This window comes from Lacerta agilis, chromosome 3, assembly GCF_009819535.1.
Source record: "Lacerta agilis isolate rLacAgi1 chromosome 3, rLacAgi1.pri, whole genome shotgun sequence".
Taxonomy (NCBI): Eukaryota; Metazoa; Chordata; class Lepidosauria; order Squamata; family Lacertidae; genus Lacerta; species Lacerta agilis.
The window spans coordinates 22,379,279-22,402,961 of NC_046314.1; the positions used below are offsets into that span (position 1 = coordinate 22,379,279).

General features: G+C 42.5%; 1 protein-coding gene across 2 annotated transcripts in view; it reads right to left on the reverse strand.

The window, feature by feature from the left end:
- DLGAP2 (DLG associated protein 2) overlaps positions 1–23,683 on the reverse strand; it is a 157,999-nt gene that overhangs the window by 104,166 nt on the left and 30,150 nt on the right. For both annotated transcript variants that reach the window (XM_033143005.1, XM_033143004.1), the window contains one exon: positions 12,819–12,884. The gene's annotated coding sequence lies outside the window, so the exon portion shown is untranslated. Of the gene's footprint in view, positions 1–12,818; positions 12,885–23,683 lie in introns of those variants that run through there.

A 23,683-nucleotide genomic window follows, 5' to 3' on the forward strand; every position in this document is an offset into this window, starting at 1 on the left:
AGCCCTTACGCCAGGCACAGGCAAACTCGGCCCTCCAGCTGTTTTGGGACTACAATTCCCATCATCCCTGACCACTGGTCCTGCTAGCTAGGGATGATGGGAGTTGTAGTCCCAAAACATCTGGAGGGCCGAGTTTGCCTATGCCTGGCGTAAGGGCTGAAAGGTTGAGAATCATCTTCATGGAATATATAAATAATTTGATTTCTGCAAACCACACGCATCATGTGATGCTCTGTCCAAATGCAGAGACAGAAAAGCTCTCATTATGTAGCTTACATGAATCTTATTATTTTGCAGTTATATTAAGTGACCAAGCAGAACCTTGAAAGAATCACCTGCAACCTTACATGAGACATTTGAACTATTTGGCTTATTAATTTCGCCATGAATCTTTGCAAAAATAAGAAAGAAGCAAGTGAATTGTAACAAAATGTAGGAATCTACTCTAAATATTCACCAAGGAGAGTGTCAGCTGCCTTCCTTGAAGAACCAAATTATGATAACAAAACAACCCACTCTAGGTAAGGATTGAATGCACATAAACTACCATGTGCTCTTGATCGATAGACGTATGATAGCTGACAGGTCAAATGGTATGATGGACATGCATTGCAACAAACCAGACAATTACATGGGTTAATCAATGGCCAACTTAGATGAGTATGTTTTAGATGGTGCAGTCTTCACTTCATGACAGAATATTTGGATATTTTGTCTGAAAGCAGTCGTATATGGCATTCATGCCCCACAAAAAAGCACAAGAATCATGTTAGAAAAATTATGACGGTCCCTTCCAGATGCAAAAAATAGATGGACATTCCTTCCTGTAAATAAAACAACAAAGAACAGTTTCTCCACATTCAAAACAAGCATGTCCGGTGAAAGGTTAGGCTAGAACTGGCGTAGCCAATGTGGTGATACCTCCAGTTGCTGCTGAACAGTGACTCCCGTTTCCCCTGACCATTGCACATACAGATTCCTTTTGATGGGAGTTGTAGCCCAAAACCTACGGAGGGCACCACACTGGCTAACCCTGGGCTGCAGCCTCCTCCCTAACATGCTTACCTTGCATGTGTGCATAATGCTCACCACCCAGCTCGACGTTTAAATATGCTTCAGTTGAAATAAATGAATGGGCTAAAGCACACTTAACTTCGTGTTGAATTGTGACGAAAACATGTTTTTCTTGTGTCATATGATCCCCAGCCCCACTCCAGTTAGTTATTCCACTGCCATTGCCACACAGAGGAAGTAATGAATGAACTGTCAGGGCCCTGCAACTTCCCAAAAGGAATTTGCAAAGATGTAACAGCGCATTTTTGACCTGTTGCACACATGCTTATCACCGCCGAGAAGTCACATGGTCCTCCCTGTTTATGTACTAATTTCTCCGAGTGGCTATGGCCATGGGATTTCTCTGCACTGGGATTTTAGCATGAATGAGTTGTGCCCCATGTAGCTGGATGAATGGATAAGAAAACGTTGGCGTTTTCATTGATAAACAATCACACATTTAACAGCATGAACAGAGGCTCCTATTAGTGGCATGGTACTATAAGCAAGAGTAGATGCGAAGAAGGATCTAAAATGGCATGAGTCAAGCTCATTGATACAAACCAGAGGTGGTATGGTATGGAGTACACAGGCCAAAATCTGGTGGAGGCACTTGGTGTGAATGGAGCTCCCCTGGATGCTTCAGTCTGTTTTCTGGCATGTCTCCCCTCCCCCTGAAGCTGCCCTAGACCCTATTGCACAAAGGACACTCCTCCACAGAATCACTGCGAGTGTTTGGTTTCGTCCACATTTCTGCTTGTCCTGTGCTTTTCTAGGCATGAGTCGGCGTGGTCTTCCGTTTACCCCACCACTTTCCCCTGGGAAAACCCGCTGTTTAACTGCTGAATCAGAGCAAAAGCCAAACTGCAGAAAACCTGCTTGACATTTGTTCCAATTCAGTGTGGATGAGTCCTTGGTCAAGACAGATGCTGCCTTCCACTTGTAGTTCTCGATGGTCAAACTAGATGTTATGTTAATGGTGTAAATACAAAGAGAAGACATGAGGAAATGCAATTGGCTCCAATGGAGGTTTTCCTTCAAATGCAGAGAAGGCGCTATAGTCAGTAAGCACGTTATTGCATACACTAATTGTGCTCATGTAGTTCACACCACATATCCTGCCTGCCCACCCCCAATCAAGCTGTATGATCCTTGAGGCTGGAATCTGTGTGTGTTACATAGGCCGCTGCATAAAGCCACTGGTGGAGGAATGGGAGTGCGGAGGGAGAGGACCACCCCGGCACCACTATTTCGGTAGGGTGACATCATGGTGGCCCCACCGGACACGCCACCCGCATGCCAGGCACCATGACCCCACAGGTAGCGCATCACGCCCCCAAGATGCGCGTCACAACCCTGGGATGCATGTCATGCCCCCACCTGCTCTCCGCCCCCAGTAGCGGAGCATGCAGCTTTGCCACTGCATAAAGCGCCATGTTCATGAATGGTGCTGTATACAATGAAATCAATTGTCCTTCCTGCCCTTTTGGTTTTGAAGGCTATGATTTCAAAAGATACTTATGGGGCAAGTTTTGCAGCCAACAGTGGAGGCAACATGGACATCATAGGCAGCCATCATTGGTCCATCTAACTCAGTCTTGTCTACATTAACTTGCATCAGCTCTTCGGGGTTTCAGAAAGGGAGTTTATCCCTGCCCTACCTAGAGACAGTCCAGAGCTTTGATGATGGAAATCAGGAACCTCTGCACTCCTTCTCTTTTGTTCATTTGCAGCTATAAAATTGCTCTGAGGGTGAATTTGAGGCGGCTGGCATAGCCTCCCACTGCCCACTGCAACTGCCACAGAGCCCTTTTGCAACAGGGCTTGCAAAGTAATATGCATGGCAGGTAATAGGTTCTCAAAAGCCCCCCTTCCAGGAAACTTTGGTCAGCAGCAGGGTAAGGGATGGACAAAGCCCCCTCTGCTCCCCTCTTCACCCTCAGAGGTGGTAGAAGCCAGGTTGCCTGAGGCAAAGGATAAAATGGCACACCCAAGCACACACATTCACATATAGTAGGACTGGATGCTGAAACATATTTCACGACTACCAACAAGTTACAGCCCTGTCCCTGAGGGAGGTCAGCAGGGTAGTTATAAGGGTGGTGGACAAGATGTGCCAACATTTCTCCAACACAACTGAGAACTGCCACATCTCAGCATATGCTACCCTAGGCAGTTGCATCACTTTACCTAAAGGTAGGGCTAGCCTGGGTTAGGCAGATATTGAATCCTGTACATGGCTGGTAAAGGTAAAGGTAAAGGGACCCCTGACCATTAGGTCCAGTCGCGGGTGACTCTGGGGTTGTGGCGCTCATCTCGCTTTATTGGCCAAGGGAGCCTGCGTACAGCTTCCGGGTCATTTGGCTAGCATGACTAAGCCACTTCTGGCAAACCAGAGCAGCGCACGGAAACGCCGTTTACCTTCCTGCCGGAGTGGTACCTATTTATCTACTTGCACTTTGACATGCTTTTGAACTGCTAGGTGGGCAGGAGCTGGGACTGAGCAATGGGAGCTCACCCCGTCATGGAGATTTGAACCACCAACCTTCTGATCGGCAAGCCCTAGGCTCTGTGGTTTAGATCACAGCGCCACCTGCGTCCCTGTACGTGGCTGGAGATGCACACAAATAGTGTGTCATGAGAGCAGACTCCATACCCACTGGATTTTCTCTGAGCTCCTGTCTGGTCAGAAGGTTTCATGGACATAGCTTATTTATAGAACGTCAAAATTAACCTCAATGCATGGTTCTTTACTGACCCAAATAATTCACAACTTCATCCAGATAAGCATTATATGTTTATGAGATCCATTAACAACTTCTAAAATTTACCTTAAAGCCAATCCTGATAAATTCTCAAATAAATGCCTAATATTTAATTACTACATTTTTTAAGAGTAGCTAGACTGGTGATCCGATTACATCACAGCTGCATGTTGAGGGCTTTTGTGATAGCAAAGGAACAATAAATAAAAGTCATTTAAAGCAGGCTGCTATTGAGGGTGGGGGTATGTATATATGTGCCTAGCCTAGTATTGCTCCTATTTCCATTACAGCAAAGCTAGTCAAATAGATTGATCAAGTCTGCAGTCCTTTGAGCATCTTCTGAAAAAGGAATTGCAGTAAGCAGTGAAACTAAGGGGGTGGGGGAATTGGTTCACTCCAAAAATTGAATCATGTTTGGATTGGAATGCAGATATAAAGGTCAGGTCATGTGTCTATGAATCTTTCCATGCATGGTTCACTCAAACTCACTCCTTTTAATGAAGTGTCCAAGGGCTGCTATCTGTTAAGTATGTAGTACCTCCAGCAACGCCTTGTGATTCCTTCTCGTAAGGATGCAAGATCCCTTTCTGCATTCAGTAGCAATTTCTGGCAGAAAACTTCCAGTTCTATGGCTTGGATCCAAGGATGCCTTGCGTTAACAGAAAAGCACTTCCACTTGCACAAAGCAATTCTGCTTCCTACTACAACCCCTACGCCCTACCCCACACAGTCCAGAGATCTGTTGATTTGTTGGTGGGGGCTGTATTGAGGGTGTCAGGGACGGGCTACATGACAAGGAGTGGTGGGAGGCTTCAGACGAGGGACTCCCTAGTGAAGCCACAGAGCAGAAAGGTTCAGACCCAGGGGAGTTGGTGCTGGGATACAGTGCTGAGCCCTCACTGGTTTCAGTTTTCTCATGACTTGTTGCGGTTTCATACCACAAATCCGGCTATGCAGTGGGAAGAAGGAAAACACCTATTTATCATTTAAATTTATTTTAGAACATCATCGTTCTCATTTTTTAAAAAACTTCAGCGTCTTCAAAAAACAACAACAACTCACTGGTGTCTAAAACCTTAAGAGGTAGGAGGGGCAATGTGCAGCTTCTGAATTGATTATTCAGAAGTTTATACAAGCAGATTGGATGGGAGCCCAGAAATACAGCACTCAAAAGCTTGTTCTTCTCAAAACTTTGCAAAAATCAGATGAAACGAGCATAGGATCCTTTATAAAATCTGCTGCAAAAGTGTTACCACTGCAGTTAACACATCCCTATTGTTCTGAAAAGGAACAAACAAAAGTTAAGAGTGTAATTATAATGATTTTCCTTTTAAGAAATCCTTTCAGTAGCACAATGTGTGAGTGTCAGGAGAATGACAGCAGAAACGGTTTCATTAATAGCCAGATATAGCTAATCTTGAAGTTTATTCATTTGGAGGTATTGGGTTCAGTCTGAGAATGAACTTCATGCTCTCAAGTTGTTGCTTAAGTTAAATTGGTGGCCCTTTCCACCTGATATTTTGTTTTTTTTAAATAATACTATTACTGCCTTGCTATTGTAATGGAAGAATTACACAAAATAATTTTAAATCCACATTACAGTATATTCTGAAAAACTGTCATGGATGCTGAGTCTAATGGGACTCTCCCAGTAAAAATCTATGGAAGGCAACAGTTTACAGATTATTCAAGATAATATGTGGGTTAGATTCCTATGAAAGTAGTTTCTTCGTCTTCTTTATTTCTACCATGACAGCAGCCCACACACAGTTCTTCAAAAACGGCTTTCAGAAAGGCACCGGGGGGGGGGGGGGCGTTGGGGAGTGTTCCACAATGGAATGGAAACAAGGTTTCCTGCATAATCCTTTTGTGGATATGTAAATGGAGTTGTTGGCTTATGGCCTAAGCACTGAAGCACAGAACACAACAATACATTTAAAAAAATAAAGCAAAAAATTAACAGCAGCTTTCAACCCAAGGGCATTTTCAATGTGTAAAAAATTAAGATTCCTCATATAAATTGATAGACTCTGCCAACATAATTCAGTTCTGCATTTACTAATTAGAAAAGAACTGTCTGGGTGATACCCAGGATTGGTCATACTCATACAGAGGAGCCACCTTCCGAAGACCGGCGGCATGTGATTCCATGCGCATGATGTCAGGACATCAGAGGAGCCGGGGACAGAGCTGAGCGCAGTGGCAGCCCAGTTCCAATGGCTGTGGTTCCTCCAATGGCTGCTGCCACCGGCCTGCGGCTGCTTCCTACCTCCTTCCCCTCCACAGCAAGTGGTGGAAGAGAAGGAGCTGCAGCCACTGAAGCTTTGCCACGCTTGGATCTGTGCTTGGTCTTCTTGGGTGGAGCCGAGTGTGGCAGCAATGCAGTGGCTTCCTTCATTCCTTACTTCCTTCCTTCCTTCCTTCCTTCCTTTCTTTCTTTCTTTCTGACCTCTGGCAGAAATAAAACCTTTGCTGTTTGTGAAATGTTTGCCTTCAGTACACCACATATTGTAAATTTTCCTCAGAACCTTAATGCTTGTTTATGTACTCAGGAGACACATGCTGCCATCATGACCCGAACTCTGATCAGCAGTTAGTATTCTGATAGTGTGTGTGGAAAGAACCCCTGGATCAGGAACACTAAGGGTACAAGCCCCACAGGTGCTGAACCCCAGGTGGGAACCCAGACGCTGACCCCAGGCAGGAACCTGCCAGTCAGGAGAACCTTGAATCAGAGTTGCATGGCAACAGCACCCCTGAATCTAGTTTACCAGACAAACTGGGGCTACCTTTGAAGGTGACTTGGTAACTACAATTAATCCAGAATGTGGCAGCTAGACTAGTGACTGGGAGTGGCTGCCGTGACCATATTACACAGGTCCTTAAAGACCTACATTGGCTCCCAGTATGTTTCCGAGCACAATTCAAAGTGTTGGTGCTGACCTTTAAAGCCCTAAATGGCCTTGGCCCAGTATACCTGAAGGAGTGTCTCCACCCCCATCATTCAGCCCGGACACTGAGGTCCAGCTCCGAGGGCCTTCTGGCAGTTCCCTGTCTGCAAGAAGTGAGGTTGCAGGGAACCAGGCAGAGGGCCTTCTCGCTGGTGGCGCCCACCCTGTGGAAAGCCCTCCTATCAGATGTCAAGGAAATAAACAACTACCTGACTTTTAGGAGACATCTGAAGGCAGCCCTGTTTAGGGAAGTTTTTAATGTTTGAAGTTTTATTCTGTTTTTGTGTTCTGTTGGGAGCCACCCAGAGTGGGCAAGGTATATGATGATGATGATGATGATGATGATGATGATAATAATAATAATAATAATAATAATGTTTCACAACAGGGGCCTGATGCTCCCCAGTGCTTGCTTGTCAGTGCACAAGATTGAAGTTGATCGAGAGACAATGGAAGGGGATTGAAGCCTGGGAGAGGTAACCTGGCTAAAGGAGGGTATCATATTTCTGGTGTGTTCCTGACTTTGGCCCTAGTTTGGCCTTTGTGTGCAAATCCTATGCGGGAGCAGGGTGAGTGTGGATGAGCCCCCAAGTCACAATCCCCATCATCTCTGCTGGAAATACGGGGCTATAAATTGTGCTGAGAGCCTCCATAAGCACATGAAGCTTCCCAATAAAGACTTTGTCCTCCAACTCATGAAAGCTGATGAGGATATGACATGGGGTGGAGGGAGAGCTTGTCCCCATTCTCATGTAGGATTTTCACTTGAGCAACATGCTCTAATACTTGAGCAACATGCTCTAATACAGGCATCCCCAAACTCAGCCCTCCAGATGTTTTGGGACTACAACTCCCATCATCCCTGACCACTGGTACTGTTAGCTAGGGATGATGGGAGTTGTAGTCCCAAAACATCTGGAGGGCTGAGTTTAGGGATGCCTATTCTAATAGGACCCTCAGAGAAAGCTGTGTGAGATGAGCTGTCCAAAGTCCTGAAGCCTGGCTTGCCACTTGCCATCTGCAAGACTGACAGTGTAACCATATCTAAGTCCTTTCAGAAGTATTGAATCCACACTCCTAGTTATGTGGGGTTAGGATTGCAGCCTAAGTCACCACCAGATGTTCTTCATGCCCCATAGACTCCAACTTTTGGTCAGGAGAGGACATCTTCGCAAGTGTAGAATTGAGCCCATCTTTGTAACAACTGCAGCTATGAATTGAATACAGTAGACAAGGTTGCTTTTACTCAGAAAGGCAGCTCCTCCCTGGTGTGTGTGTGTGTGTGTGTGTGTGTGTGTAGCTCATTGTGGGGAAAATACCCCACTTGCTCCCTTAGTTGCAAATTCATATGCCTGTGTAAGAAATGCTGGGCCAAGTTGAATTCCCAAAAGTGCATTCCATATTGCTACCCAATGTATAAACAATATCTATAGGGAAAAGTATGAAATCGTACTCTGGAGAATAAAGTCAATGTGAAAGCTTTCTGCAAGCTCCTTTAAAGAAATCCAATATAGTCTCTGCTGTCTAAACTAATAAGCTATTTGGAGGAATCAATTCCGCAACAAAAAGTTGATCTCCTTTTATAAATCTTTCCCCTGGTTGCTGTTCTTGGTTTCGTAACACATTTGTATGGTGTTCTATCACTTTCCCCCATTATTTAAAATGGGCTCGTTACTTGATAATTGTGACCATATGGAAGAGATATGTTCTATGTTAATTCACACAGTGGAAAGTGTTGATAATTTTCCTAGGATGCTAACTTCAAAAGTTTTCGTTCAGTAATCTCCTTGCTGCTGGCTGGGAACACAGCACCTATAAGCATTTGTGTTCGGCTTTAATGAATTGCCTACAAAATAATCCTACAAATGTTCAAAAATCAACATTAGAATGCTGCAGTTTTGATCCATTCAACATGATTACCAAACTAATTTCCCCTTAAACTACATGGAACATCTAATTTTTAGAAAAATGAAAATCAGCTATGCAGAGCTTGCAGGAACAGAAAAGAGAAAGGCAAAGATATGTATAATTTTAATTTGCTGTAAAAAAATAATGTCTGGAGTTAATATTTATGAAGGGAAATATACAAATGCTTTAAATCAATGCATTCATGTGTGGATTTAATCACCATGCAACTTAATAGTAGAAATTCAACAAATACATTTTTGTTTTAAATATATTTTTGCCTATTTGTAACATGCAGATAAAATGACAGTATTTGCTAGAATAATTATGGCAATTTCATACAATTGCACAATGTTTTCTAACAATATGTTTTAGATAAAGTGTAGGGAAAAATCAAGTGCAGAATCCTGTGCAATGTGACAAAATCCACGAATCATGGTGATTTCAGTGGGGCTCAAGTATACAAAAAATAGTGTGCAGGATTCCTCCATTATAATTATATCAAACTATGATATTTAGAGTATGGGTGGAGAAATCCACACATCGATTTCTTACAGTTTTCACACTGGAAAAGAGTAAGGGACAACAGGAACGAAACAGAAACATAGCTTACAGAGACATGATATTGCCACCAAATACTTAATGGGCCACTAAAGGAAAAGACGTGCATCTTGACTTTATTCACAAAAATTCAAAACCTCTCAAAATGAAAATTTCCCACAGCAATTTCAGGGGACAAAGTATAGTTTTTGAACCAAGTTCCAGCTTGATTTCTCTCTTTAAAAATAGGAATGTTATTTTGGGCAGTCCAAGTTAAACTCTTTTAGATGTTATTTATTTCAGTGGGAATAACATTTCTCCTACTGAAAACAAGAAACACTAAAAATGCCTGGTGGGATTATAGTTTGTGTTTTGAATGATTATTCCTCACCCTTGGTTTTTCTTCTCATATAAGATGCATATCTGCTTATCGTTTGTTTGTTTGTTTGTTTGCTTTAAAACAAGAAGTATAGTTAGCTTTGTTTTCAAAAATCCTATTGAATTCAGAAGAGCAGATGAAGCCATATAGTTAAGTCCTCTCAATTTTCCAAAGACACGCTCTGCTATACTGTAACCTATGTTATCTCCAGTATGAAGACTATTGTTTTGACCATCAGTTATAACTAAAGGGGGGAAATCAGGTATGTAAAACAAGAAAAATAGAAGAGTTGCATATTTGTAAAAAAAGAGAGGCACATTTCAAAATTAATAATTCTTACAGTATATATTGATATAATGTTGTATTGATATCTCTGCTGCCAAAGCAAATTAGACTATTTCTTTTATAGCGTTTATTTCTTTGTTGAAAACTTTAAACAACAACAACCCCCCCATTCTATTTTCTGTTGACAACACCAAAAGTCAAAGTAAAAGGAGACCAAAGGGAAAATCATTGTATTTTGCCCTTCTTGTACACAGGCTGACCAAATAGATAAGGAAGAGTATTCTGTGCTCGCCCAATGCTGCAAATGCAGAAAGGTATTCAGAAATACCTTTCTGAAAGGTAAAAAGGAGAGGGGGGAGAGCATTTCCTGGAAGCTAAAATAAGCGAGCACTCTGTGAGCATTGTGTTCAAAGAGTGACATTATTTCAAACAAAACTTAAACTACTGTAAGAATTATTCAGCCAAGGTTAAGCACTTTTACATTTCAAAGAATTTCATTTCTTTTTTAAAGCACAGTGTGTGCTTACTGCTTAACTCTCTCACATTGATGCCGACCAGAGGAATGCAGTCAAATATTTTCAGATCAATATATGACTTCTCACCTTTGCCCATTCTCCCTCCCACTTTTTTTAACCCCCCCCCCCGACTTGGCTGACCAAAGACGCAACATGCCCCTTCAGAATTTCACATACAATGAGACTGGTAGATGTATCTTGCTTCAACCCTGGCAGAAGGAGAACATCCTTCACTGCAACTGAAGGCAGGCCACTTTTTTCTCTTGAGTGCTCCCCATCTCCCAGGATCTGCTGCCTGGGGCATCTGCTGCATAATACCTAATGGTACAGTTACAGGTGGGTAGCCGTGTTGGTCTGCCATAGTCAAAACAAAATCGAAAATTCTTTCTAGTAGCACCTTAGAGACCAACTGAGTTTGTTCCTGGTATGAGCTTTCGTGTGCATGCACACTTCTTCAGATATCTGAAGAATATCTGAAGAAGTGTGCATGCACACGAAAGCTCATACCAGGAACAAACTCAGTTGGTCTCTAAGGTGCTACTAGAAAGAATTTTCGATTTTGTTTTACCTAATGGTACAGGCAGTCTTGGAGCCACTTAGACCTCTGACTCTGTCCTCCTATTCCTCTGGGTCAATACCTGCTCCAACCAGGGCTTTTCCACTCCTACTTTCCTAGGCCCTTCTGCCAACCTTCCCCTTCCCACTGCAGTCAATAAGAACCAGAACAGGCATAGGCAAACTTGGCCCTCCAGATGTTTTGGCACTACAACTCCCATCATCCCTAGCCAACAGAACCAGTGGTCAGGGATGATGGGAGTTGTGGTTTGCCTATGCCTGAACTAGAAACTAGAAACTCCAGGAAGCAGAGCAGCTTAGCTAACGTCAACCGGCGTCAAAGCCAGTCAGTCAACTGCAGCCACAGCCCCTGTTCAGTTGTGGACACACAGTCAACAGAGTTAATCGCTGCCAGAGATTTTATCATGGTCACCATCACTACACCACTGACTAAAAATGTTTAACTTTGCCTTAATTGTGCCCTTGCAGATTTTGCTCTAAACACAATGTGCAAGAAAATAATTAATAACAAAGACAGAGGTAGCCAATGTGGTAAACCCTTTACCCCACCAATGTTGCCAAGCTAAAACTCTAATCATTCCTGACCATATGAAACTATGGCGGTAAGGGATAAAAGGAGGGCATTATTTTGGCTACCCCTGAATCACAATTTGATTATATCACGGTCAGTAATCTAGACAATTTCCCTTGTGCCCACGTGGGATATTCATCTTGCATGAAATGCCCCAAACCATGAACTAAATAAGAAAAGACAAAATGACTGTTTTTTTATTCGTCCCGTCTGCAAATATGCAACTAACTTGTAAGCTATTTGAACATACATAATGAAGGGAATAGCGACTTGAGTGAATAACGCTGTGTACTTAAAATCTGTAGAAATTCTATGGTGATTCCCTTCACCACATTTTAAGTGACAATAGCCAACTGACAGAAATATTATGTAGCGACATGTACATGCATATGACTGACAAACAGTGTATGTCTTTGTTATACTTCAGTGAATATTACATACATTTAATGGTTCTTTTAAAATAAATAAAAAAGAGTGCTATGTCTACTAAGGTCCACCGTGCTCCGCTGACTGAACCAAGTTTGGCAAAGGGCTACTTCATACTTCTGAAATTTCAGTGGAGGGAAAACTGGATACTATACTGTGCCTGCACAAAATCATCGGTGATAAATCACATTAGTAACCTCTGATTGCTGGCATGTTGTGAACATTTGATACAGTAGATATTCAAGAAGTAATTCACAAGTGATGGTATCGTAGCTGCCAACCCTCCCTGCTGTTTCCCAATGCTTTAATAAGGGAATTTCCCGCAAAAAAGGGGAAAGGTTGACAGCTATGGATGGTATACACATGGAGTTTCGACCGTTTTCCTTAAGCCCATGTGGGAAATTCATCAAGAGGCCCTGAATCCTGAGCTGAATAAGTACTCCAAACGTTCTAAACGTGTTCTTAGAAAATGCAATTAGGAAATGACACTATTTAGTTAGTATCCTGCAAATGATTCAGTACTGAACAGTCTTGTAGTATAGGCCACATTAATTCAATCTACCTAGGCAGAATAACTCTCCTCTTTTGGCCTGATATTTATGGTTCAGCTTTTCTCTGTTCAGTACAGAGCGGACATCTGGAGAGGGAGTCGGCTGAATAACTTTTGCAAAGTGCGGAGACTGCAAAAGCTAACTACTAAGTTTGAAATTAACTCCTTGCACAAGCTGATTCCAGATTACAATAAAAAAGGCACATGCAAACACACACTTTGTTTTAAGCAGTTTCAGGAGTGGGTGGTACCTAGCTTTGGTTTAGAATGAGTTCTGTTCAGAAAAGAAATGAGATCTGTACCTAGTTCTTCCTCTGGCGTTCCTGGAAAACTGATCCCCGTCTTGAGGAGGTCACCACCGTCTTCCTCTGGAAAGACAGAAACAAAGTAAACCACACAGATGTTATCAGGAGCACAGATATTTACTATTCACTTAACACTCACAAAACTCAATGTCCCTTAAAGGACCACAGTACAGAACATTTTTTTTTTCATGTTGACATACAATTGTCCATTAGTAGTTTTTTTTTTTTTTTAATGTTGAACTAAGGAACACCCACCGTAATACTATGTTCAGAATTCCAAAAAAAAAAAACCCTCTGGAAGTAGGAGGAGAAATGCAAACATAATAAGGGGGAGTGTATAAGCAGTGGCTTTCATAGGCTGCTGCTATCTCAATGGCCTCAATTACTCCAAGGCACTCTATGCTCAGAGCATAACCCTTCCCAGGAAGTGACCTACAGACCACTTCTCAATTTGTAAAGCAAGTTCACTACTCTTTATGATCTGAAAATGTCCACAGTGCTCTGTATCGCCTACCCCTACATCAAACAACCAGCATGACCACGGATCAAATAAAGAACAGACTACAAGGAGAGCTTTATTTCTCTGTATGGAGATGTAAATAAGCACACAGAAGCAGCTTCCATACAGCTGACTTTTTGCAACGAGATTCAATTGCATTCTGACAAATTCCAGGCGCACAATTAAACTGGATATGGTGTTCTTACACAACAAACACACACCTATACTTTTTTTTTAAAAAAAAATGCAGTAAGGAAAGTGATGGGTAAAATGCACTGACTTCCGCAACGCTAGCACGGCTTCTGGGCAGGCAGCCAATCCAAAGGCGTGGACAGCTCTGGGCAGGCAGCGACGCAGAGGATTGGCTGCAGAAAGTTCCTGCAGTGAATACGAAACCTCGCTGCCCACAGTTGAGGTAAACCCAGCGCAGCCATGGACAGAGAGGCCGGCAGGCGGGTGGCAGGCCTGGGCTGCGCCATGGGCATTGTGACAGGCGCGCCGTGGGGCTTCAGCTGGAGCTTGGTGCGCCTGCTGGCGCTGCGCCTGGTGCCCAGCACGGCACTGCTGCTGCTGGTGCGCTTGGTGGCTGCGCTGGAGCAGCTGGAGGGTGAGCTGCATGCCGCCTGCCTGGCACTCCACATGTGCGGCCTGCTGACCAACCTGACCTGGGAGCTCCATGGGGACGGGCTAATGGAGCGGCTGTTGCTCGTCAACAACGCTGGTGAGCGGGCAGCGCCGAGACGCGCTCCTGAGCACATGCAGAGTGCGTTCCTCCTCCAGGTCCGGAGGCAGCTGTGGGACTGACTTGCAGGGTATTTATATTTTTCAAAATACATTCTCCCCCCCCCCCCGGCAAGGTCTGAGGGACAGTGGACCGGCCCTCTGATGAAAAAGTTTGCTGGCTCCTGCCTTAAATGCATATCCCAGTTGCAATTCTCAGCATTTTCAGGCAGGGCTAGAAGAGAACCTTATCTAAACCTATGGACAGCTGCTACCAGTAAGCACATATAATCCTGAATTGTATTAGAGTGGCCTCCCCCCCCCATTTATTTATTTATTTATTTATTTATTTATTTATTTATTTATTTATTGTTGTATTGCCATTTTAACTTCTCACAAAATTTAGTCCCGAGAACCTGTCTAAAGGGAAGATACAAAGTCCTTAGCTAAATATAAATAACCTCCCCAAAGGTCTGTGCAAGGTGCCCATATTTTATATCAATAAACAATATGCCCCAGGATGTCTGTAAATGGTAACTTCTGCTTTCTTGCTGAAGTTAACCAGTTTTAAATGACACAGTTGCAAATGCTAATTCATACAGTTTTGCTTCTGGCTGTGACATACCCTGAAGGTCAGCTAATATGATTTAAAATTGTAACAATGGGAAAGATTGCACAGACCTTTGCAGAAGGGGGGGGACTAGCAAAATTCACAAATCTTTTGGAGAAAAGGAACATTTACCTTTTCTATTTGAAACTGTTAAATACGTCGTGCATATAATATGCAGTCTCTTGCAAATCTCGTCAATCAGCCTGCAGATTAGGTATAATGAATCTTTTAAAATGTGACAGGCCCATGTATTCAAATTAAATTCTATTTGGAGAGGTAATGGACAACTCTAATTAAATACAAACATAAATCAGGCAGAGTTACCATGGAGATGGCTCATGTGATCTGTCTACAAGTTAAAACTCAGAAGTGGAGCCTCAAATCTGGCTTCACAATAGAAAAGGAGAACAATAGGAGGAACTTTTGTTGGAGCCAACTAGAAAATGGATCAAGGGATTTAACAAAAATGTAGCTTTATTTTTTAAAACAAAAACAAAAAAAAACAGAGGTAAGCAAGGAGCCAAAAATGCCCATTTCTATGGAAAGGTGTTAAGCCTTCTTCTATAAAATGAGAACAGCGGCCAACCTAATAGGGGTATTCTGTGGGCAAATGTAACCAAGATTTTAAAGTTCCGTATGAATTTCAAAACAAATAGTGAAATGGCTCTTTAGTGGTGCATTTCAAAGCACCAAGGTGCTGCAATCTGAAGGATTCTTGGGCAAGGAATTCCCATGCTCTCAGCACCTTCACCATTCTCTCTCATGCTGGAGAACGTTCTTCATGTATATCACCATGGGCCATGCCACTGAGTTATTCCAACCATAGTAATTAATAGGAGATCCTGTGCTGATGTGGGTTCTGTGCGTGGAACATCATCATTACTACTACTATTACTAATATTAATTACCCTCCCTTCACTCTAAGGTCCAAGGGCAAGTTATAACAATGAAAGCACAGTGTTACAAACAGTTTAAAGCAATGTACAAACAAAGAAATAAGGTGAAATAGAACAGAACATACAGAATCCCATGAAAGCCCACTGCCAGTCTGGTCAAGCCTTGAATAGATTCATTTTGCCCTTATACAGCATGAATTATGTCTTTTTCTGGGAGGCCCTGCATTTAATTTTCTGAGCTGTTTGCTGCCTTTCATTTCTCACAGCCACCATATGGACTCAAGAATGGCTATGCATCCAACACCACCTCACTCTAGAGGGCTTTTCTGAAACTTTTTTTAAAATGTGATTCTATCAGCTGACATGCTGTGACTTACAAAAGCACAGCTGGAGAAACGTTTGGACCTCCAGATGTTGCTGGACTCCAACTCGCATCAGCCCCTGCTGGCGTGGGCAATGAAGCACAGTAACATCTGGAACATCACAGGTTTCCCCTGCATGAAGGGTTAGAGTAGACAGGCAGATGTAAGAAGATCTGCTCGGAAGATGATTTGGCTTCACATAATAAGCACTGACCATACTGGAAATAAATTCTTTCCAACTAATGAATTCCAATTGATTTTAGTGATGGTGTTGTTGTTGTTAAGATGCAAAATCCCTTGACAAAATGAGATCATTTAAAAGCATTTTTATTTTATCGTTGAAAACATTGCCTCGCTTTCTTGTGCAGATACCAAATCTCACTTAATGATCACTCAATTAGCGCAAGTCAAATTCCAAAAATGTGCCTCAGGCTCTCATTCATGCCACCAGGAGCTGTTGACAGGTTAAAGAGAGAAAGAGAGATAGAGGCCAGGCTAAAATGAAATCTATGGATGTTTGTTCACTTTGGTTAAATGTGAAGATTTAGATAAAATGATTTTGTGATACTGAGCTTTTCAACATTGCGCTTTTTATAGAACTTTGCCCTCCAGGACTTCATGCTTTGATTCACATCTACTCATTACACCAATTATTTTCATTGCTTATCCACAGTAAACCAAAGGGATTCTGGAGATTTCTCTCTCTCCAAGAAAAACATATATTGTATGATGAATTATTAAACCCCTACAAAAGTTAATACTAATTTTTGTCACCACTGCAAGAGACCGACAAAACAGATAAGCCAGTCCTGAATTAAATAATTTGGTTCCCCCCCCCCTTGATTCTTCTGAGAAAAGTAAAACGACTTGAAAGAAAAACAAGTGTGATTTATCTGTTCTTTATGGTACCATCTCTTCTGAAATCTGAAAAATGCTGTGCTTACAACTGCCAGGGTTTTCTTGGTGTTGGCAGCCAGAAATCCTTATTCCACTTGTGAGGTCCAGGTGAAGATGCTCAACTGATGGGATGCAGTGGTGCAATGACATATTGACTGCAACTCTCAAGGCAAAACACACTCCTCTTAATGCACTGTGTGTACATGCAAAGGAGTTTTGTAACGTTAGCTAAATTAGAAGACGCCTGCTTCTTGGGAGAAAAGCAATGACAAACCTAGACAGCATCTTAAAAAGCAAAGACATCACCTTGCCGACAAAGGTCCGTATAGTTAAAGCTATGGTTTTCCCAGTAGTAATGTAGGGAATTGAGAGCTGGACCATCAAGAAGGCTGATCGCCGAAGAATTGATGCTTTTGAATTATGGTGCTGGAGGAGACTCTTGAGAGTCCCATGGACTGCAAGAAGATCAAACCTATCCATTCTTGTCGACTTCCGGCGGCGACGCAATGGCGGAGCGGTCGTGGGTTGCCTCGGCTGCGAGGCGACCCAGTCCGTCCCGGGGGTTGGAGCCCCGCTACCGCTAAGCGGGGCTCCGATAGGGTGCGGGAAGAGCGTCCCGCACCCTGGGCTCCCCGGCTATGCCCACTATGGCTCCGAACCCTTCCCTCGCTCCCCCTGTAAAGGGGGAGTGGGGGTGAAGGGGAAACGGAGCCGGGCTTCAGGGGACAAGCCCCAACCGGGACGCGAAGCGGCGGTTGCCCCCGCGATGTGCGTTAACGTTCTACCTGTCAAAGTTGGAGTTTAAGAACCCCGGTGTCGTGAGTATTGGATTGGATCTGTTTTTGTGCCGTGTTGACGACCTGGGGGACATTTGGAAAGGGAGCCTGCCTCTTTCCCTTCGGGAGATAGAAAATAACCAACTTAAGAGACTGCTGTTACAGCGATGGCAACAAAGTATTTAAAATTTGATAAGTGAGACTTATGGTTTTCCCCTCTGGGGATTAAACTGGTGGACAGTATCTCTTTTTAAAATTTTTGGTTCTTGCGCCCTGGATTCGGGGAAAATGGCCGTGAAAGACTTTGATTGAATGGAAAGTTACTGGCAAGATGGAGAAGTCTGAGAACCGAAACTGCAATTTGACACCTATGCCCGCTTCTGCCATGCTCGGCTTTGTTTTTGACTTGGTTACGAACTGCGAAATGACCCATGAAGAAAGGACTATTTTATTGAGACTGGAACTGCTCAACCGAAAATTGGAGATATTGAACTGTCATATGTCAAAAAAGTTATATCCCACAGAGGAGACCGTACAGGAAATGGCTGCATTGGAGGAGAGCCTTGGCACAGAACTGAAGGGGCTGATTGAACAACAGGATGAAAAGGTATGGCTACTCCGGAGTAATGGATCGTCCCTTGGGGGTGGCAGACCCAGGACGGAGAAAATTGTTATAACTAACTCCCGAGGTGAGAGCTTGGGAGCGAAGGTGAGAACTTTATGTTTATATCTACAAATAAAAGAAGAATGTGATGATGAACCGGAGAGGCTGGGGGAAAAGATGTGCACCCAGATGTTCTATGCAAGGACTACTTTGGATTTAGTCTGGATCTGTGGTTATGTAAAGAAAAAGGATACTTCGAGGAGCAGCTCTGGAGCAAGACGACCAAAGAAAATGGACAGAAGGGGGATAGGGTGAATGATATTAAGGTATAAAGGAAAAGAATGTATTATGGTAACCTGAAACCGGTGTGTCAAGACTTTAAGTTTTTAGAGAAAGAAAAGAGGTACTCTAAATTTTTGTTACTAACAGCAGTTATAGGGAATGAAGATATTTGTTATGATTTATTTTGAAAATATGGGGATAAGAACCAGAATCTTGTGTGGAATTAATATTAAGTTATAACATGATCTGATCTATGTTAAGTTAAGAATGGGAAAATATTGTTTATTATGAAACAAGATTTGTTAAAAAGAAGCATTTGATTTTAATTTTTAGATATTTGGATTCTTTAAGATCAAGATGGTATAAGATGTTATTAAAGTAACATTTGGGATTGGAACCGAAGGTGAAAAGGCAGGGGAAGTCTGTACCAAGATTCGACCAAGAATTTTTTTTTACAGCATAAGAAGAAGAATTATTGGTATTTGTGTATTTGTTTATTTCTAGTTGGGGGTGGGTTAATGTGGGTGTTATATTTGTATGTTGTTTGTTGTAAAACCAATAAATTCTTTAAAAAAAAAAAAACCTATCCATTCTTAAAGAAATCAGCCCTGAGTGCTCACTAGAAGGACAGATCCTGAAGTTGAGGCTCCAGTACTTTGGCCATCTCATGAGAAGAGAAGACTCCCTAGAAAAGACCCTGATGTGGAAAAGATGGAGGGCACAAGGAGAAGGGGACAACAGAGGATGAGATAGTTGGACAGTGTTCTCGAAGCTACTAACATGAATTTGGCCAAACTGCGAGAGGCAGTGAAGGATAGGTGTGCCTGGCGTGCTCTGGTCCATGGGGTCACGAAGAGTCGGACATGACTGAACGACTGAACAACAACAACAACGTTAGCTAAAACATTACCGGTATATCTAGATTGAAATTACCCCTCTTTCAGCAAGGCCAGGAAAGGGAGGTACTCAAGAAAACCCAGCAACATGGTGCATTTATAAATATTGCTGTAATTTGTGCCTGCTGTTCCTGTAAAGCTAACAGCTCAACCTTAAGTTCCTATGAACTTGCTTTCTGATGTAGCTGTTTCACATTATGACAAATCAACATTGCGAGTCGATGATCCGCCACCCGTGTGGAGTAAATAAGACACAAGGACACATGATTTTAGGTCAATGGGCAAAATAAGGCCACAACTTTATTGGTTACAGCATGTGAGTGGTATTGGCTTAGGCATTGGACAAGCCACTTTAGTTGGAGTCACTTTAGGGTTAACAACAAGTGGGAGGAGCTTGTTGATGCAAATACAACTGGAAGCTTCCCCTGATGTCACCGGGGGTCTGGCCATGGCCATAGCCACTAGCAGGGCATCGGACAGGATCCACGACCGCCGGATCCCTCTAAAGGGATACTCCTAGGAGGTAGGTGATGGCCACAACCTGACCTCCAACACACAACACATATTACATCACATATTGAATATTCCAATGCCTAACCGCCACCCAAGCCCAAAAAGGCTCGCCACCAATACCTTCACAGCTGCAACCAATCCCTAATGCTTTTGGTGATGTCTGCCAACCACACATCATTTCCTTCATTGGAAAGTTGAACACCATCATTGCAAAACAGAACCACCTCACTGAACCGGATGTCAGGGTGCTCAATCACATGGCCATCCAAATAACGCAGTTTGCGTGCAACCTCACGCAGAGGAGAGGAGCTGACGCAGGGGGCCAAGCACGCCCCCCCTGCAAGTGCGGGAAACAGCTCCCACTCGCAACTCCTCCCCTCTGCAAGGAGGAGAGGTCTTACATGATATTTTATCCTTTTGGTGCTGCTGTGGATTTTCAGACAAAAGCCAGTCCAGAATGTTCAAAGAAAGGGCACTTTTCAGGGTGATTCAACTGAAAATAAAGATCCCTGTCACCAGGGAGTTGCAGTCTAAACAATTGTAGTGGTGTGTGTGTGTGTGTGTGTGTGTGTGTGTGTGTAGGGAGTCTCTTCATTATCTTGATCCAGCTTGAAGGAACATGCATAATGTAGCACTTGGCCAACATTAAGGAGAAATAGGACACTATTCAAGGGAGACAGAAAACCTCATCATATTACCCTTCCTGCCTGAAACACCCATTATTTTTTGTGAGCTCTTACTGGATCTGAGCCCCACAGTGCTACGCACAAAGAATATGTGTGGATGCCAGTAACATGCCTAAACTAGCATGGCTCAGATGTCTGCTCTATGCAACTGACAAAGTGCAGTTTGAGGGCACGTGAAAAGTCAACATGCTAAATCCAGCCTTCACACAACTTGGTCTGTGTATGACAGTGTGGCTAGAAGTCAATGTGGGCAGTCTGTAAAGTGCAGCAGCTGCCTGCGAAAATATTTGTGTAAGCAAGTCCTTGTGAGTGTGCCATCCAGATATGAAAACAGCTTCTAAACTTATGGAGCATGTAACTAGAAGATTGACTCCAACCCAAGCGATTAGAAATAGAGGATGCCATGGCACATACTAGATTACTCATATTGCAGTCATACACTCAGAGCTTCAAACCTAGCTTATCGAGCCGCATGACAAGCGATCTATAGCATCCTTAAAAGCGGCTGTTTAACATTCTGGAGAATGTTTTCTGAAATGATTGAGAATTTGCTTTTACGGCAGAGTTCAAAGCATGCCAGTGCTGCATTGAAGCCAATTTAATCCTTTGGGGCAATATCAGTCATACTTAAGTCCACTTATTTCAATGGATCTACTCTGCATTTGGCTAACATTGAACAATCGGTCATTGTTCGCTACGCTAAAGGGTCTAGGTTTTGAATGAATGTGTTGCTATGTGAACTCTATATCAGACCCTCCAAGTGTCCCAATTTTCCATTTAGAGAAGCCGTCCCAGTTTCTGATTTGATCCTGGAATGTCCCACTTATCCTTAGGATGTCCCTATTTTCATTGGAGAAATGTTGGAAGGCATGGAGTTATCTGACCCCCAAGCTGTCTGAAGGCAATCTTGTATAGGGAAGTTTTTTTTTAATTTTTAATGTTTTATTATGTTGGAAGCTGCCCAGAGTGGCTGGGGGAACCCAGTAAGATGTGGGGGGCATAAATAGTAAAATTATCATTACGGAATGGGAAGTCCCTATTTTCATCGGAGAAATGTTGGAGGTTATGCTATATGAGATTACCTGTTGCATCAGGATACTCTAATCCTCACACCACACGCTTCTCCTGAATCCAAGCACTACACCATTTTCAGACTTTTGAAATCTGCTTCATTTTTGGCTCTGCTTGGTTTCTCCCCAGAACTGAATGAAAAGCCCTTATTCCCACTGTTGGCATTGATAAAAGCCAGCACGTTGCCATCTGGACGCTATGTGCACCTGAGACAAGCACTTTAGCTGATAAAAAAAAATGTAAACACGGAGACAAATGCAAAAAGAAAAAGAAAACAACAGCAAAAAAAGGCAGTGGAGATCTGAGGTTTGCATTCAGGAGGGACTCTTATTTAAATTTGCTTAGCGGAAGCAAACATTGGTTTTATTATCCCGGTGGCATGTGGTCTTCTTGGTACGTACAGGTAGAAAGCCTGTCTAGCTTTCATAGCACTAGATTTATTTTGAACTGAAAAAAAAATTAATGTTATATTTCACTTTAAATCTTTTTACACTATTCAAACAGAAACCATGCTGCTGGGTTTCTTAACCACAGTTGGTTTTCCTCTTTACTATTGTGTTTTCCTGTGCACATCTGCAGGGAATTCAGTTTATTTCAGCTTACATTTCTTTCTGAAAATGCTCAACTTCATTCCGAAAATGATTTCATAGCTTGGGCATGTAAAAGATTTCAGTAGATGTGAACTTATTTTAACCTGGTAGAGCCCTTGAGATCGGAAAATAATGGATCTAGGGTTGTTTAGAGTATTAAAAAAAACACACACACAATCAAAACAGTGGTCTCTAGCTGCTGTCTAATTTTCTTCTGCTTTGCGTGTTTTGCTAATATGCAACCTTAGAACTTCCCCTTAAACTCGATTGAATACGCTTTTGACTGGGCAAGGCATATATGCTGTGTCTCTGACAAAGTCCACCAACAATTTATTCAGAAATCCAGATGCATATATGGCGGTTTTATTGCTGAGGAAATCCTATTTGCAGTCGAGAATGGGAGCTGAGTGGAGCCTTGGATGTACAGCTGTGCTCCTAGCGGAACTGAAAGTCAGACATTACAGCTAATCACTGCCATTGTCCTGATAAGAGCAGAAATGACTCATTAATTGAACATCTCTCTTATCTTGCCATGGGCAGGGGAAACAGATAATGTACTAAAAACACTTGATGCCTGAATTCAAGAGTAACTAGAAACCCAATGCATGCATGTATGTGCTGGCAACTACTACATACACTCATTTACTGGCACAATGTTGCATTTAGTGCAATCCAGTTGTACTTTAGTTGTTTTTACTACTCCCCTGTTACATTTTTTTTAAATCAAATTCTCTTTATTATTTAAAAGCACACAAAAGCACACAAAATAAACCTATACATCACATATATCTTATTTAAATATTTACATACATCCACCTTTACACACACACCTTCTCGTACCTCCAATTATCCTCATTGTGTTTTGTAGAGTTGTATTTGTATAGCATACAGTTATAATTTCTTTTTATATTTCATTTTTTCCATCTTTAAATTTCTAATTACTTATTTGAGGGTTCAGTCTACATCTGCCACTAGGATTCCATTTATACCATTATTCCTTAAATATTCTTTAAATATCCTCCATTCTTTCCATACTTCTTGGGTCATTTGTCTTCTTATTTTACCCGTTGTTTTGGCTAGTTGCAAGTAGCCCCTGTTACATTTAAAGATATACCAATGGCACAATAATAATTTGATTCTCATGGGGTCATATAATAATAATAATAATTTTATTATTTACACCATGCCCATCTAGCCGGGTTTCCCCAGCCACTCTGAGCAGCTTACAGCACATAACAAATAGTAAAACATTAGACACCAACCATTTCCCAATACAGGAAATAAAAATTTCCCGATACCAGATCTAAGGCATGTCCGCGACTATGAGTTAGGCCAAACATATTCAGGGACAGCCCCACGGAGGCCATGCCTTTCACGAAGTCCCGAGCGGCCCTTTGTAAGGTTGTGTCGGCATGGATGTTAAAATCTCCTAGGATGACCAAACTAGGTGTCTCCAGAAG